Consider the following 18,166-nt stretch of genomic DNA (forward strand, 5'->3'; position numbering starts at 1 on the left):
TTTCTGGAGTGCAGGGGGTGTGTGTACTGTGCGAGCATTGCTCGGACACGCCCCTGCTCTCATACACTGATTGTGTCTGTGTGGAGAATACAGCAGCTCACCTTCGTGAATATGCAAGGCGCGCTGCTGTTCTACATGGGCACGATCCGCTCCATGCAGGAATAGCACTATTCCTGCATGGAGTTTAATGAATCCAGGGGTAAGAAGCATCAGCTGACTGTGTAAGAAGATTCCCTAAAATGGCTCCACTAAAAATTTCATACCAAAATTCCACATGACTATAATGTTACAACCTGCAAAGCAATTAATAATGGATGGTAGAGATATTTTACACTAGCACTCTATAAAACTTATAGATAAACTATTAAATATAAAAATTAAACAACAAAAATATGGCTCCCTGTTGAAATGTCTGCAATGAAATGCCAAGTGCTGACAAGCTGGAAAAAATACTGAAAACACGAAAGCTTATATTTCGAAAATTGCTTTTCTCCTTTAAACTTCTTTTGTGGGGGGGCAAGCACCCCTCCACCCCCACAATACCTGAACTTATATATACCAACTCTGAGATTGCCATACCTTGGAGAAAAGGGAATATTCCAAGAAATGGTGTCTCTGACTTAGTATATGTATCTCCTTACTTTCAGCCATTCAGTCTCCATATTTACGAGACTTGCTGTACCAGTTCCCCTCATTTTAAATGGTTACCCAAAAATGGAGTTGTCTATTTTATAAGTCCAATAAGGTGTTTATGGGTGTGCATGGTTCAGATAATACCATATGCTTAGGGTTGTCCCCTTTGGGGCTTGTGCCTCATAACACCCCTGGCCATATGATGATCTCTACATCATGCACATACCATTGTAATTCATTGTTATTATATATGGGTCCCCTGCATTTTGGGAAATGCTGTTTCTTTGACAAACACAGGGAGTGTGGTTTAATCTCAGTGGTATGGATAGCCAAGCAGTGGAAATGTCGATAGTGTGTAATGTCGAGACAAGTAAGTGGAGCTGGAGGGGTGAGAGTGTTTGTGGTGTGTACATTAGGCAGGGTTAAGGTAAGAGATGAGTGAAGGATAAGTGTTGTATGTTTGTATGCAAGTTTGTGTATTATAAGGTTATGGTCAGGGTTAGGTGAGGGGATAGATATAGTGTTGTTTGTGTGTGTCTGTGAATGTTTGTGTGTCTTGCGTATTGGCAATATTATGGGAAGGTTTTTGTGATGATAAGGTGTAGGGTCAGGGTTGAGGGAAGGAACAACATTAGGGTTAGGGTTAACACCCACAGGTGGGTGAAGAAGCTGTACCACACAGAAGGACTTCCTGACCACTATTGCAATGCAATGATCAAAGGAGACAGAGTGATTTACTCATGTCCCAGGATGTCTCATAACATCTGTGTTAAGGGTTTGTTTACCAAATGTAACAATATTGTGTGCGCCAACAATTATCATGTGTATGTTCATTTCGTAGCTTCTGCATATCAGAAGGAGATTTAACTTAAGTATAGCACCCAGTTTATATTTATTTGCAAACTTGGTTTACCAGAGTTCTCCATTTTTTATTTAGAGATCAAAGAAATCGATACTGAATAACAGAAGTCTTGGCACAGATCCCTGTGGTACCCTACTGATTACGGTCACGCTTTCTGAGCACAGGCCTGCCACCTATATAGTGTAGGTTCTGCCCTTCATCCATCTAACTACACAGGGATCAATTTAAATCACATGTAGCTTGTTGATAATGTTGCCATGTAATATGTCAGGCAATTGGAGTAGGGGGTTAAGGTTTTAATCTGTCAATGTGCCACTTCCTGTGGTACAGGGTTTGATCCCCTCAGCCTTTATTTGTCTACTTTTATACCTTGAGAAAGTCACTTAACTGGACAGTGATCTTGAGCAATTGAGAATTTGGTCTATGCTCATTAATGGTCTCCTGAACTTCATCTCTAGTAACAACTTATGGACCTATGATATCAACACTCCACAACGCTCCACACATATGATCACCCCCTCGTTGATCAGGTCAGACCATAAGCTAATCACCCTAAACATCCACACCCCACCCCCACTCCCCAGTAAGGGAACCGCCATAAAAAACTTTTCCAAAGCCAACTTCATGCTACTCAAGTCAGAAGGGACAAACTTCATGACACCCATGCAGAACTGAAAGTTCGACTGCTGAGTCATACACTAAGGCACTGTACGAGCACATCCACTCATGCATGAATCGTGCCATCCCAAATAGAACCAAGAGGCACTCCTCCAAAAAAAGGAAGCCAATTTGGTGGTCCCCTGCCATAAACAAACTTTACAACAAAAGGAAGAAACTGTTGCAAAAAAGAGGAAAATCCCACGATGCAAAAAATTCCCTTAACAGCCTCAGTAAGAAGCTGAGATCCCTCGTAAAATCCTCCAAAGCTAGATACAAAAATAAAATAGGCAAATATTCCAAAAACAACCACAAGGCATTCTATAACTATGTCAAGAATCTAAAGAGCAATACTCAGATCTGCTCTGAGCTACAACAGAATGGCATTAAATATACTGATCCCAAGGATATTGCCAATATCCTGGCAGATCGATTCAGTGCCAACTTCACCCGCCTCTCACCCCTAAATGGCCAATCTCAATATTGGAAGATTGCCAAATTCAGGTAATAATGGCCACACAGGTAAAAAATGCACTCTCCAAAGCTAAGAATACAGCATCCATGGGACCAGATGACATCCCGGGCTGTGTAATACATGAACTACAAAATGAACTGGCACCTCACCTAAGTGTCATGTTTAATCATACCCTCACCTCAGGCTTCATGCCCACTGAGTGGCACACAGCTACAGTTATCCCACTCCACAAGGGAGGATCCACCTTGGATCCTGGGAACTACTGCCCCATCAGTCTGGCTAGCCTGATCTGCAAGGCCATGGAATGTATTATCATGGAATTTATAAACAAAGATATTGGCAACCTTCAAAAACTGGACCCCACCCTGTTTGGGTTTGCTAAAGGGCCGATCTTGTCTCCTGAACCTGATTGACTTCTTCAAATCAGTCCCCAGAGCCGTGGATGAGGGTAAGGCAGTCCACACAGCCTATCTGGACCTCGCCAAGGCCTTTGACACCATCCCCCACTCTGGAATCATAGATAAACTTACTAAGCTGGGCATTAATCCCTACATCACTCAATGGGTTGCCAACTGGCTTACTGACAGAACCCACACTGTAAAAGTAGCTGACTCCCAATCGAGCTCCAGACAAGTGACAAGTGGAATACCTCAGGGTTCAGTCCTGGGACCGCTGTTGTTTGGCATATACTTCTCTGAAGTACAGGCCATCACTAAGGGACTCTGGCTAACAAAGTTCGCAGATTACTGCAAACTGGGAGCCATTATTGATTCCCCAAATGATGTGGATACTCTATAAAAGGGCGTTATAGAAACAGATGTTTGGTGCCATAGCCATGGTCTCAAGCTCAATGCCAAGAAATGTATAGTTATCCCCTTTGGGAAAAAACATGTACCCATGAATTACCACATAGGTGGCAGTATACTAAACACCGAAAGTGTGATAAGAGACTTAGGGATACAGGTGGACAGTGGTCTCACCTTCAATAACCACATCGCCACAACAGTCAGGAAATCCTTTTATGTGGCACACCTCATCACTAAGGGCTTTTCATCCAGAAAAAAGGAGGTCATTGCCCCACTGTACTCCTCCCTCATTAGACCCATTATAGAATACAACTCCCCATTTGGTATGTACCTCTCACGACATCTGCAACAACTGGAAAGGCTGCAGAAATACCTCACTAAAAGAATCACAGGCCTAAAGCAGATGCCCTATTCTGACCACCTTAAAAAACTCCAGCTATACTCTGTCGCATATCGTCTACTCAGAGGCAATCTCTGCTTAACATACAAGGCCATGTCAAACCCAGAGCTGTTGGACATGCTACACTTAAAGAAATCCCAATCTCTCAGAGCCACATGCTACAGGGATCTGAACCTTGTCATCACAATAAACAAAACATGCTGGAGGGATAGGTCCCTGACCAAGATACTCCCCAGACTCTGGAAAAGACTGCCCATACATGTCAAGCAGAGCGCCTCCTTGGCCGTCTTCAAAAGGAACCTTGATGATTGGATGGGAGAAAAGAAATTCACACTGGGGATCATGTTAGTCGCCCTGCTAGACAGGGGTCCAGGGAAGTAAATAGTGTGGGAAGAAATAGCCAGGGAATTGTTATGGCTAGATGTGTATAGGCCCTAGGACCGATAGCCTAGTACCAATCTATAGGTTCATAGGTTAGTACTAAGCTAACTGCCCTTGAGAGCCATTTTAAGCCTAGCCAGTTATCCCTTGTGAGACTCAAACCCTGCACTTTGTGTTTGTAAGGCAAACACCTTAACCATTAGGCCACCTTCCCATATGAACCTGTGAATCAAATGCTTTGGACAGGAAAAAGGTATGTTGTATGGAGAGTGTGACCACTGTACACGGCTTGCATTACCCTCGCATGAGATGTTTAGAAAGGACTTTGTTAGAGAAATAATTAAGTTCCTAGAGTCAAGCATTGTTTTAAAATTTCATTTCTAATACACAAGTTTAAAGAGCATGAACCTATGTGTAGTCTGTAAAGACCTTAATTAAACTATGAACTCCTACAGTTTAACAGCTATTTTTGTATTAACAATCATGAGTCATTATGCATTCTTTACTTATAGGTTCATAGGTGTATACTAGGCTAATGACTGCTGGGGCCTTTTAAAGCGAGAGTTGGGGCATGGGTCTTATATCAGTATGCTTTGTAACTCAGGGGATGCATCAAAACATTTTTTTGAACTTACTGATTTTTTTTACATTAAAATGGCCCTATAACTACTTCACGGTTTTTTTTTAAATATTATAATTATGTTGTTTTAAGGGAGCAGAGGCAAGAAGACAACATATACTACTATATAACAGGTACACTTTGGGTATACTGAATTAGTGCATTACTTCAATGTTTGCTTATGTCAAATGTATTTGAAATATATGGCATACATACAGCATACATAGCATTTAGGGTTTAATCAAACACTAACTTCAACAAAACTGTTCACTCCTTTGGTAGCTCTTTCTGGAAAGTGTTTTGAAGAGCACATTGTGTATGTTGTGTTGTGTGTGAATTGACTTAATGACATACTGGTGCACTACTATCTATGATACAGGACATTTTTATATGTACCTCTGTTTATACACCTGTTAATTACAGTTTTATTTTATCATATTACTGTGATTATTAGACGGCCGGTGTGTGAATGGAATCCCTAAAACATTGGTCTGTTTGAATGACATGGCATCTGGCTTTTGCCTTTGGATAGAGCCAACTGGCACTATGGACTCCCTGTAGGTGCCTGGGGAATTGGACCCTGTTGGTATCCATACCTCAATGTTTATATCCCTAAACATATGAATAGAGTTACAAACAGCAATGATATAGAAACTTTTTTCTACATAATATACCGGGAAATATTGGTATGAGTCTAGTGATAATAAGTTTTGATAGTTTCTTTCTGATTATCTGAATGACAACCTACAACATTCATAGCATGGTGTGCTTAGAAGCTGATATACATATTTATACCTTTATGTTTATAAATGATTAAATAGTATAATATTAAATAGGGAACTAAACCTGGCATTGAGAAACTGCCAAGCAATGATCCAGGTAATACTTCAGGGACTTCCGTTTTTGGTAAGTCCTCATTCCAACCTCTATGAATAAACATGTTTGATTTTTTTTGGAGTATATTCTGAGGGATATTCATTTTGAGAATATGGGACATATCATGCTGGCTAGTAATTTAACTCTGAAAGACAGGATAGCTCTGAATACTTTGTGTGACAATAAAGACATAGTATTGTCCTGCTGATAAAGGGAGGTGCGGTTGTGGTCTGAATATCATGGATTATGTCCAAGAAGGGCTACTAATTGTCAGATGCTAAGTGCCTATGAGGAGGGTATTATTAATAAAATGTATATATTCACTTATGGTTTCTTCTCCACCATGCAAAAACAGTATCCACATTGGTAGGGTCTTCAAATACAATATTGGTTGGGGGCAAAGGCTAATTCATCACCCAGGCTTTTTAACACTCTTTCTATGTGTGTACTGAACATGTGTTAAACAAGAATCTACTTGTTCTCCAAAGGCCAATGCTACTGGCAGCTACAAAACAGCTATGGGGCAGATAGGAACAGCATTAGCTTTTTGATGTCACTGTATATAGGAACTCAGACAATACTTTGTCTACCCAGTTTTTTTAAATACCACAATATAATACCCAGTTCAAATATTGAGGAATACCAAGTGTAGTAGGGATCTCTCGGTCGGATTTACCGAAAGGGGATGATAGATATTTGATATTAACAAACATTGGAATATTCTACTGGCTAATGAAAACTACAAAGTATCCTGGGACCTCGTTGTTTTTCTCATATAAACGAGGTAAAACCTGGGTTCTTATTTTTCACATTTTCAAACATATGGCAAGTGGGGGACGACCGCCAAACAACTGACATTAAGGTTTTTGGTAATTGTAGTAGCGATGGGTGGTGTACCTGGCCTCGTACTGTGGATTCATAAGGAGACTATGCTTTTATATCAAACACACATTAAAAACATCCTCAGCTAGGTTTACCTTTATGGTTATTGATTTCTGGAGATAGAACCAGACAGACAACACAAACAGGGCATGGTTATTAGACCAAAATGGATTACTACAGATTATGGGCCCTACTCTAATTATACATAGCATATGGACTATGTGTATGTGTAATATAATGACCAATTTGATGAAATGTGGTCATATAAGCCACATAGTCTTTTTTTAAGTATCTCAATCAGTTTTTATTTTTCCCCGCCTTTTAAAGCCTAGCCATCCATCTCAATTTGTTGAAAAGTCCTAGTAGTGTAAGCGGTAATCCATTTACAGGCTGCCTGTGTCCATTAGAGACATAGGTGCCAAATCAGGGGTGAAATATTCTTGATGGATAGATAGTATTTACCTTCTGCTGTTTTACTGTACATGTTCTGATAAAAATAATAAAAGCAGCTAAAAATTTAATTTTCTGATAAGAATAGTATAATAAGGGTGAAAAGTATAATAAACAGGGTCTATATCAGAAGATTGAATGTTTAGGTGATCGAATACCTAAACATCGATCTTCTAATATCGAACCTAAAAACGTTGAACGTCCCAGGGAAATACGTCCATTGGCCACTAAAATAAAAATATAACTTTATGTCCAAACTAAGCGGGTGGCTTTGCCTCCCACACCCCCCCCCCGATGTGGGTGGCTGTGCCCCCCACCCCCCCTAACTAAATTATACCAACTACGAGATCGCTCTACAGTACACAAAATGGCAAAATCTGGCAAACCGCCAAGGGAAATCTTTCCCTGCATTAAATCGGCCATTCAACGTTTTTTGCATTTGATATTAGAAAATCAATGTTTAGGTGTTGGATCACCTAAACATTCGATCTTCTAATATAGCACCTAATAAACAGAAGGTGGTGTTAGTGCTACTAATGAAATATTGAGGCCTGACTCCTACTTTTTTGTGTAAAAATACAGTGATCAATGTTTTCTGCTGTTTAGTTTCACTGTAATCTAATAAAATGTTCTGATAATATAATAAAATGTGATTAATTCCATTGTTTGAGAAAAAAGTCAAAAATGGTGAAAAAGTATAATAAACAGAACAGACTGTTATTTAAAGTGTTTGTGCTTGATTTCAAATTCTCTTTTTTTCTTCTTCTTCTTCTTCAGTGCTAAGTTCTGTTTCCTGAAATCCCATTAGAGTAACTGCTAAAGAAGAGCATCTACTTATCACAAGACCTTTGGACACACAGAAAAGGACATGGATAATGCATTCCCCTCATCAACGACATGGAGTTTGCTACCCTTGCTTTACTAGTAGGTTTGAGTCCGTTGTTCAGTTGCTGGTAAGGGACTGTTGAATAATAGATTTGTTTCCCTGTGCACTTCAAGTGTGTTTGTGTGCAAACATTCTTTGTATAGGCATGGGTGTGTGTTGTATCTCTAAGCAAATATCCTCCTTAATTATAGCCTGCAGAAGACATGCAAGCTTTACCTCTCTTTGCAAAGAATATAGCTGTATTATAGCAGTGCACTATTTTTCCTTGCCTGTGGAATTCTTGAAATGGTAGCTTAGTTTATATTTCTTAAAGCTTCTGTTTTTGGTACTTTTCCGTTATCAGGGCAACACTTTAAACACGGTAGCTGGTGGTGGAAATCTTTGCACAGCTGCTTATTAAATGTATTAAATTGTGTACTGTAAGCTAATTCATTGTAGTAAATAAATTTGTAAAAAGTGTGTCTTTTTAGTTTAACCCTTTCAAAGCAGTTGGTGTCGCTTAAAAAAAATAACTCCAGAACTAAAAACTTTTCTGATTCAAATAGTGATTTAGCTATTAAAGTATTTAAAATGCTGTCGGTTATCACTGTTTTACTTTTCAGGTAGTTGTGATGCAATTTTACTTACATTTCTTCTATAACTACTACATGCATGACAACGAGAAAGTGAATCACTTGTTTAACTTCCATACATTTCTTGTTTCTGGATAACACGGCAACCCTTTCAAAGCAGCAGTTGCTACTTTAAAAACAATGCATTCATAGATAACAGTTGCTTTCCAATTCCAAACATAAAACTCTTCAGGCCTAACAGTTGTGCCAGGATTCCGATCACAGCTGCAAGATGCCAGATAATTCAGATTACTGTAAATATTTTTTGTAATGGTAAAGTAAGACAGAAATGTATTTATTACTAACAATTATTATTAACAAAACAGATAGAGAATACAAATGCAACTCCTTATAATCTGCAGTGCCGCGATTAAACTGTTGGCCCGATAATGAGAAATTGCCATTAATGTCTGACAGTAAGAAATTGTGGAAGGAGTAATGCACTGTACACACGCTGCTGCAAAGTGATACATTTCTCGTACTTGATAACATGGCAACCCTTTCAAAACAGTAGCTGCCACTTTTAAAAAAAAATGCAGTCATAGATAGCTGCTTTCCGATTCAAAGCATAAAGCAGCTGTGTGAGGATTCCGATCACAATTGCAAGATGCCAGATAATTCAGATTACTGTATGTATTTTGCACTGGTAAAATGAGACAGAAATGTACTTATTATTAACATTTATTTATTATTATTATTAACATGAAAAATACAGACTAGTAATGCAGCTCCATATAATCTCCAGTACCATGATGAAACTGTTGCCCCGATAACGGAAATGTAACCTGTTTTCTTACTTTTTTGTATCCATAAAACTAGCTTGTGGCTCCCTCCTTCTTCTTAACTGACTACTGCCACAGACTTCACAGCCTGGCTTTCTGTGTAGGCTTCAATTTGTTTGAATTGTTTTACAACCTTTTAAACAGGACAGACTGGCTGAGTTACTGTACTTCATTTTTGTGGAAGTTCTGTTCTCTTTCCGTATTGGAATTTCAAAAATATTAAGATCACAGTTTACTAGAGTGTGAGGATAGATTTGTGGTCTTACTGGGCTAATACCCTTGAAGATGATTCTGATTTCACTGCCTCCTTTCTCTTTCTATAGCAGTGAGACATAACTACTAGGAGATTTATAGACTATGGTAAGTAGCTAAGTGAATCCTTCATTGCATTGTATTTTGGAATTACAGTTTCATAATTATCCATTTAGCAGGGAGTTATATAAAGATAGGAAAGTCAAGTACTTTAAATGGTTCAAAATCATAAATAAATATTCCAACCTCTGTGGTATAGTATGTATATGAATAGCTATATTGCTTACAAGCCCCTGGAAGGTTCAGTCCAGAGACAGAAAATTGGGATGTGGCGTAACTTGTTTTGTACCCAGTACCAGTTGCACATTGTGACATCTTCCCTCTGGGCCAATAATCAAGGAGCCTGAATGCTCACCACTGACACTGGAGAGGGATGGTCACTTGGAATAGAAATAGATACACAGACAATATTTCCAGATGCAACTCTCTGTATCAAGCACAATTTCCCTTAAGAGCACACAGGATCTTTGTCTGTCTCTCTCTCTCTCTCTCTTTCTCTCGATCCCCCAGCACCCAGTAAGATTCCCCACTGGCACAGCTATAGAATGGAGTACTCAGTCGAATTTCCAAACCAAGTCCTCCAGCACCCTCTCAAGCAGCTAACACACACACGCACATACATACCTGGGAAAGGCTGGCACAGATTTACTAGCTATGCCCTCTTCTGCCCAGACTATAAGGTAGTTACACTACCACCAGACACTCCAAATCTGGCTTCTCTAAGGCTGTTACAAGGGTACCCAATTATACTGAGTGAAATTAATATTAATACAAATGATAGTGTTTGAACAATGCAGTAAGGCTTTCAGGAGTGGCCACAGAGTCACCAAATATATATAAGTACTATCAAAGGTTATAATATTCTCTAATGGACCGGCCACAATGAAAAGTTTAAATATATTTAATAATAAATAAATAAAGAACATGAAAATAAGGAATATCTATTCACAATGAGCATCAGAATTTCAATCACAGGAACTATTAAAATAACACAGATGAATAGATTCATACAGATACATAAAAACAGTACTTAAACACTATATTTTCCTGACTGATCTAAAGAATTACTATTGTCTGGTCACTTACTAGAGCAAGGCAAGATGAAGTAGGTGAATTATCCTTCTATGTCAGGTTTCAAAAACATACTGCTCTGAGACTTCAGTCTCATCTAGTATTAAAACATCATTTCAGCCTGGATTACAGAATGACATCACGTATGTCTGGTCATCTGACTCCTGGTTCTAATACTACCCCTCCCTCACTAGAAACTACCAGGATTTAGCACAGATGTGTTACCTTACACAGCAAGAGCTTTGCTAGGATTTGTTGCAGCTTCTGGAAGTTCTAAAACCATTTTAGCACTTACACCCTTGTAGAGTAGCAATAAGTTCATGTTAAGGACAATACAACAAGGATTCCTAGTCCTTGTTTTCAGAGACATTTTGTCTCTGGCTGCAATCAGAACTGTAAGATACAATCTTTATGGCCTATCAGGTAATTTAATTTCAAACTATTTTTCAAAGATAGCTGGACAGAGATTAATCTCTACTCTTTCAGTATCCCCTGTTAAAACATAAACATTTAATCAGTTACAATACAGTCTGGACCCACTGTTGTTAATTTTTTTAACACAAGCAACTTTACAAATGCATTTTCAATACAAGCACCTGTACAAATCAGTTTGATATACAAATGGCATATATTTCTTTACAAAACTTCAGCTAGCTATGCTGGCATGTATTACACATCCAGTGCCCTACTTCTCCTGGCCAGCTTGCACGACCTCACATTATCATCACACAGGTATTCAGAGCTCTGAGCAAAATGAATCAGCTAAGCATAATATTTGGATGTGCAAGATACTACACTCAGGAGCATTGTTTTGGGTGTATATAATTTATGAAGATGAAAACATACAGTTACACATATTTCATGTATGGGCCATACTCTATACTTTGTTTAATGTTTGCATATGTTGGATGAATGAATATCAGCTGTCTATACAAGTGTGAGATAAGTCAAGTAATGTTTAGAGTGAGGCTGCTTGATGATATTGTGTGGGAGGATTCCCCTTGTGCTTTAAAGTTTAGGTTGAAAATCATGTTCTAAAGTCATTGTAATGGATACAGGGGAGTCAAGAGTGAACTAATACAAAAAATACCATAGGTGGTGGGTTGAAATTCTGAATCTTTGTTGAAAACTACATATGAAAGTGTTTCAGCAATGGAGTTAAGAATCTATACAGCACTCTCCATTTGGGGAAGGGGAAGGTTTAGTACCCAATCACTTATTTAAATATTCCACCATTGACATTGATGGAAAAGAAAAACAGTTATCCAGTGAAATTAAGTATTTAATTTTATAAGGGGTAAGTACTTGTATACTTCACTGTAAGCAGAATTTGATCATTTGCTTTTGCCCACTTGTGCCCTAAAAATCATTGTTCAAAACTATGTGCATTACCTGTTGTAATATTATAACACATCACCATTTATAAATACAGACCTTTACAGAATTTAATATGTTTTCTTAAATCAAGCTATTCTTTGATTCAGCACCTGTTAACTAGTGTTGTAGATCGATGTTGTTCACTAAACATAAATTACTTGACATAAAAGTGCTGCACTAAGGACTTGGGTATGGTTAGTTTTGTTTATAACTCATCTTTACAGAAATATGAAGATTACCTGAAACATTAAGGGAACACAAGTGCTGTGTTACAAACCTGCATACCTCAAGATGGCAGAAGACACCATAGCTTACCCAGTAGCTATCATAATCAATAGATCCATGCAAGAATGTTATGTCTCAGATATTTGGGAAAGATCATATGACATTTCACTGCAGAGGGGAGAAAACTCTAACTTTCGTCCATAGCAATTCTCTCCTCTTTCTCTCTCAAACATCCTAGAAAAATGTATCCACACAATATTTTTTTATCATCTCCTTTCAGAACGGCTCTTAACCAGTACTCAACATGGATTTTGCCCTGGCCATAGTACAACTACTGCACTATTATCCTTTTTAGATAATATAAACAAGAAAAGAGATTCTGACAAACGTATCACTTCCATATTTCTGAATCTGTCCAAAGCCTCTGATACAGTCTCACATGGCAAACTCCAACAACTGCTCCATCTCGTTGTTACCACCTTTAAGGATTCCTTGAAGGTGGTAACACCGAGGTACTAGAATAAATTAGTTTCTGTTTTTACTACATGGTCTCCATTTTTCTGGAAAAAGTAGTTGAAGAAATTTCTTTTTGGATCCAAGTTGTTCTGAATTTTCTCAGAGGTGGTGAAGGTTGTGTTGTGGTGCTTTAACTGCTCCATCTCTGTCTATGCCCTTCTTCACCTCAGTTGTTTAAAAGCTACCTTCTGATAGGCCGCAAACTGGTAGATGACAGCATACTTACTCTCCTTACCTCCCTGCTACCAGTGGTACATCTCAAGGCTCAGTTCTTGGTCAACTTCTCTTTAACATTTTCATTAATCACCTCTATACCTCTTTTAGGCAAGTATCACTTATATGATATGCTAAAGATTCAACATTAATATGCTAATCTGACACTCTGGCACATCTTCTTGAACTCACAAAAGAAGCCCTCAAATCAGTTGAAAACTGGCCTCAGAATCCCCAGTTATTACTTAACCCAAAAAAACAACACTACTATTCCTCCCCAAAGCATACCCAAAGGACAAATCCATCTTCAAAATGTTCTCGTTTAACAATACAGAAATAGAAATTTTAACCCATAGAAAACTTTTTTGTGTGACTATTGATGACAACCTTTGATTTGAACTTCACATTCAAAACAATGTAAAAACTCACCAGAAACTGGGCATGCTTTATAGACATAAAAGTGTTCTTACTAACTCTGCTGAAATCACTCTCGCAACCATTTACCTCCTTCCTTTACTCTTATAAGGTGCCCCTATCCTTACCAAATTGCAGGCATCAAAACAAAACTTGAAATATGCTACAACAAAGTTGCTAAATATGCTGCCAATAAACAATATTGTACACATCAGTGCAAGGCCCTTAAAAGTTTGAACTGGTTTGGACTATCCCACTACCTGGACTTTATACAACTAGCTACTGTCCACAACCATATTTACAAACCCCATGCCTGTCTTGCAATAAACTTTATTCTTCCTTCCTGTCACTCATCAGACCCTGTTGTGCTAATGATAAAAAACTTCTCACTATCTATAAACCTCAAAATGCAATTGAAAATAGCCTTTACTGCTACTCTGTTCCCAAAATAATGGAATGCAATTCCACAGGCTATTAGAACTGTAACTTGCCACACTTCCTTCCAGCATTTTCTGAAAGACCACCTATCAAACTCATGGCTCCGCTCATGCTATACCCCCAGCTGAACATAAATCTTGTCTACTTTTCTCTACCCCTGTCTGTACAGACTGTCTACCCATCTCCACTTCCTCAACTTCATCCACGTGTTATCTCTTCCCATGTTTTACTATCACCTCCTCTCCATTAATACAAATGTATCCTAATCTCTCTTCCCTATTATATTTACAATTTAACTAAATTCACAACTTTTACTTGTTACTAATGTGAATTGCCAAACGGATGGTCTCTAGAATTGTACATAGTGTCTTACTTTGCTTTTTCTTATTGTTCTCTTTTAGTATATTGTTAGGGTTTCTCTGTGCCTTAAATATTGTTGTTTATTTTTTAAATGTATAATTTTCAGCTGTTTCTTATGTAATGTGTTTGAATTTTTTTATTTTTTTTTATTTTTTATGTTACGTGTAGCTTTTCTTCCTGGGCCTCCTCTGAAAATGGGCTCTTGTGACCCAGTCAGACTTTTCCAGTAAACAAGTGCCAATAAATAAATACATTTCCATTTACACCTCTGTGTTTACCTACAGACATCATTCCCAAGCCATCAAAAATGCAATTCTAAATGTAGCAACAAACCACTATGGTGTAATCCTAGCATAAAGACACTGTATAACAAAAAGAAGAAACTCATTGTCCAAAGGAACAAGCTAAGTACATCCAATTCCAAAAGTGAACTTAACAGCTAAATAAGGAGTTTAGAAGCAAAATTAAATCCCCCAAGAATAAATATGAACTGCAAATGGCCAAATCTGAGAAGAACAACTACAAACACTTTTTTAACTATATAAGAAATCTTAGAAGCAATACTCAACTTTGCCTTGAACTGATGTATAATATTAGTACATACGCACCAGAGCACATAACCAACTTACTTACAGACAAATTTAGTTCAAGTTTTTTCCCCCACATACCCTCATGTCTGTACATCCCCCTTAGCTCACCTTGGAACAAGTCCTGAAGGCACTCTCCAAAACCCAAGAAAAGTAGTTCCATGGCTCCAGACAATGTACCCGGCTGCTTTCTTATGAACATCAAGTACAGCCTCTTTGACGCAGAACTAAATCTGTTTAACCTCAGCTTTTCAACTAGCAACATGCCGAAGGCTTGGAGAACAGTGGTGGCCATCTTGTTACGCAAGGAAGGACCTTCCACTTATGCCATCAACTACAGACTAATATGTCTAACCAGCCTTCTCTGCAAAGCAATGGACCACATCATTATATAACTTGCAAAAGATGACATTGGCAGCTTACAGTCCCTGGACCAAACCAGTTTGGTCTTGTAAGAGGTAAATCTTGCCTTCTAAACTTCGCAGACTTTTCTGAAAAAGTCACCAAGACCCTGGATGACGGCAAATGGGTGCACACTGCTTATTTCCACCCGATGAAGGCCTTTGACACTATCACGCATTCTGGCATAGTCAACAAACTAATCAAATGAAAAGCAGACCCTTATATAACATCCTGGATAGCAAATTGGGTCACTAATGGTATCTAATCTATCAGTACAGGGGGCATGTTATCATCTAAATAGCTCATTACTAGTGGGGTCCAACAGACATCTGATCTGAGGTTGCTTCTGTTCAGTATTTACTTCTCTGATGTCAAAGCTGACATTATCAATCTGTGGCTGACCGCGTTTGCAGATGATTGTAAACTTGGTATCATCATAAACTCCTGAACCATTCAAGAAGGCCAAACACATACAAACAAATGGTGGTAGGACCATGGCCTAAAGTTAAATGCCAAAAATCTAGGACTGTATTATCCTTTGGGAAACATGAGCACCCATGCACCTGTCACATAGCTGGCATCCCCTTTAAAATTGAGACCGACATTTGAGATCTGGGAACGTTTATAGACAACAAACTATTCTTTGACCAACATGTAACTATTGTTATCAAGAAGTCCTTCTGTTTAGCCCAGTTGATTGCCAAGGGTATATCTTCTAGGCTGAAGGAAGTTATTTGCTTTGTCTAGTCCTCCCTCATTTGACCCTTAATAGAATATAATGACCCTTTATGTATATCTCTGTCCAGATAGATCATTCATCTTTAAAGAAAACACCAATTCCCCACAAAGAAATTTGAGGGCATGGCATGGAACAGCACTTTAAAACACCATCTTTCTTCTCAGTTCATGCACACTGTTAAGGGACAACTTCTACCTTGCTTGCAAAGTTTCGTCTGACACAGTCCTGTCTGCTGTCCTGCACATACTTAAAATAAATAACACCATGAGCACCCACTCAAAAGAACTAAACCTCTACCACAAGATAGACAGAACCTGCTGGCTAGATTAATGTCTCTCTCAGAAAATTCCTCTCCTCTGAGACAGACTTCCCTTTTACATTAATCAAAGAACCTCACTAACCCTCTTCAACTCCAATTTAGATGAGTGCATAAGAAGCTGTAAATTCACCTTAGGCCTACGCCCTCTACCCCTCCTAGAAAAAAAACAATAAGTAATAAAGTTTGCTCTTAATAAAGGATAAACATTTAGTTGGAGTTTAATGGCCAATTGTTAGTCTACAAATGATCAAATTGATCAACAGCCTAGTATGAACCTATATAATAATATAATTTAATGTAATATAATATAATAATATATAAATTTATGTAGATGCACTCAATTTTGTCTAGACACCCATAATGTAATGTAATATAATATAATATAATATAATATAATATAATATAATATAATATAAAAATATATAAATTTATATAGGTATACACAAGTTCGTCTAGACACCCGTAAGTCAACATTGCATACGATGACCACAAAACATTGACAATATCAGCATCAATACTCTAACAAATCCACTGCTAATTATATATATTAACTCCAAGATCACACAATATTAGGGAAAGGGTACCTTTCCCAACCTCTAGAATTGCACAACTTCACACATCTGTTTACTAAACTGATGTCATCCGAGGAGGATTTAGACCAAATGCAGGCCACTCATAAATAAAACAACCACACTATTGAGCACCAAAAAACAACAAATGATAAATAATGAAATCACCTTAATGCAAAAAATCCAACAGTCCTCTACAGACCAAGGTTTGAATATTATGGCTTTTTCAGTGTAAAGAAGCATAAAGAAGCACTGCCCAAAAAATAACAAGTAAAAATATTATCAACACCATCAAATATGTGTATATATAAATTACTAGAAGCATATTATATTTATATAAACTGCATATGTATTAAATATTTATTTATTATGCATTGACTGGGAAGTCCAACTAAGACAGAGCCTATTTTCAGCAGAGACCTGGGGAGAAATGATCCAGATGCATGTTTTTGGAATGTGGGATGAAACCGACACGAATGCAAGGAGGACATGCTGACTCCGCACAGAAGGACCCCAGCCGAGAATCAAACTGTGGAACCTCTAGCTATAAAGTGCCAATGTTAACCTCTGCACCACTGCACCACCCATAAAATATATATGAAAAAATATATTCTTCTAAAATTATCAACTGTGCAATACTTTAATCACTTAAATACCTTTAAACACATCACTACCGTGTAGTGGTTAAAAATATATATTTCTATCCGCATACAAACTATTTATAAATATCTATTTCATAAAAACAAAAGGAAAAAAATCCCAGCATGTCAATTAATACAAAACTGAAACAGTAACAATATTTATAAATACTCATTCAAACCTGGGGGGTATAATGCCCTAAGTTAATAATCCACATAGTTCCCTTTTATTTAATACTTACACTTTTCTACCCATGGGTATATTTCACATAATTTTATCAATCCCTATAAAAATAAAAATAGCAGAAGAATGCAGGGTAGTATGCTTGCACTTTTTAATCTACAAGTAATATCACTAAGGTATGAGCCTAGCATTTAGCAGTATTTTACCTTTTCCAAGAATTATGCCATAATACAAACAAAATATGACTGACTTTAATAATTGCCTTAGTTTCTGATGTCATTCCAAGGGGGTGCAGTATTTGTCAGCATGGAATGAGATAGTCAACAGACCAAGCTGCTTTGACAGGGGTGGTCTGCACCTCTCCCTTGTAGGCTTTCGAATATTAGCTAAAACATTGTCCACCCCCCATAATGCCATTTTTTAGGCAATGCCAAACTAAAGTTACGTCTGAGACAGCAAATCAAAAACAAAAAAATCTAAAG

The 18,166-nt window shown here is 37.9% G+C and overlaps 1 protein-coding gene across 3 annotated transcripts in view; it reads left to right on the plus strand.

Annotated features, from left to right (window-relative positions):
- Positions 1-18,166, plus strand: part of LZTS3 (leucine zipper tumor suppressor family member 3) — a 1,582,991-nt gene that overhangs the window by 1,273,353 nt on the left and 291,472 nt on the right. For 2 of the 3 annotated variants that reach the window (XM_044064093.1, XM_044064095.1), the window contains one exon: positions 7,819-7,994. The gene's annotated coding sequence lies outside the window, so the exon portion shown is untranslated. The remainder of the gene's footprint in view (positions 1-7,818; positions 7,995-18,166) is intronic. The other variant, XM_044064094.1, reaches the window with a different exon arrangement.

Source organism: Protopterus annectens, chromosome 2.part2 (assembly GCF_019279795.1).
Source record: "Protopterus annectens isolate FY-2018-M chromosome 2.part2, PAN1.0, whole genome shotgun sequence".
In the NCBI taxonomy this organism is placed as follows: domain Eukaryota; kingdom Metazoa; phylum Chordata; order Ceratodontiformes; family Protopteridae; genus Protopterus; species Protopterus annectens.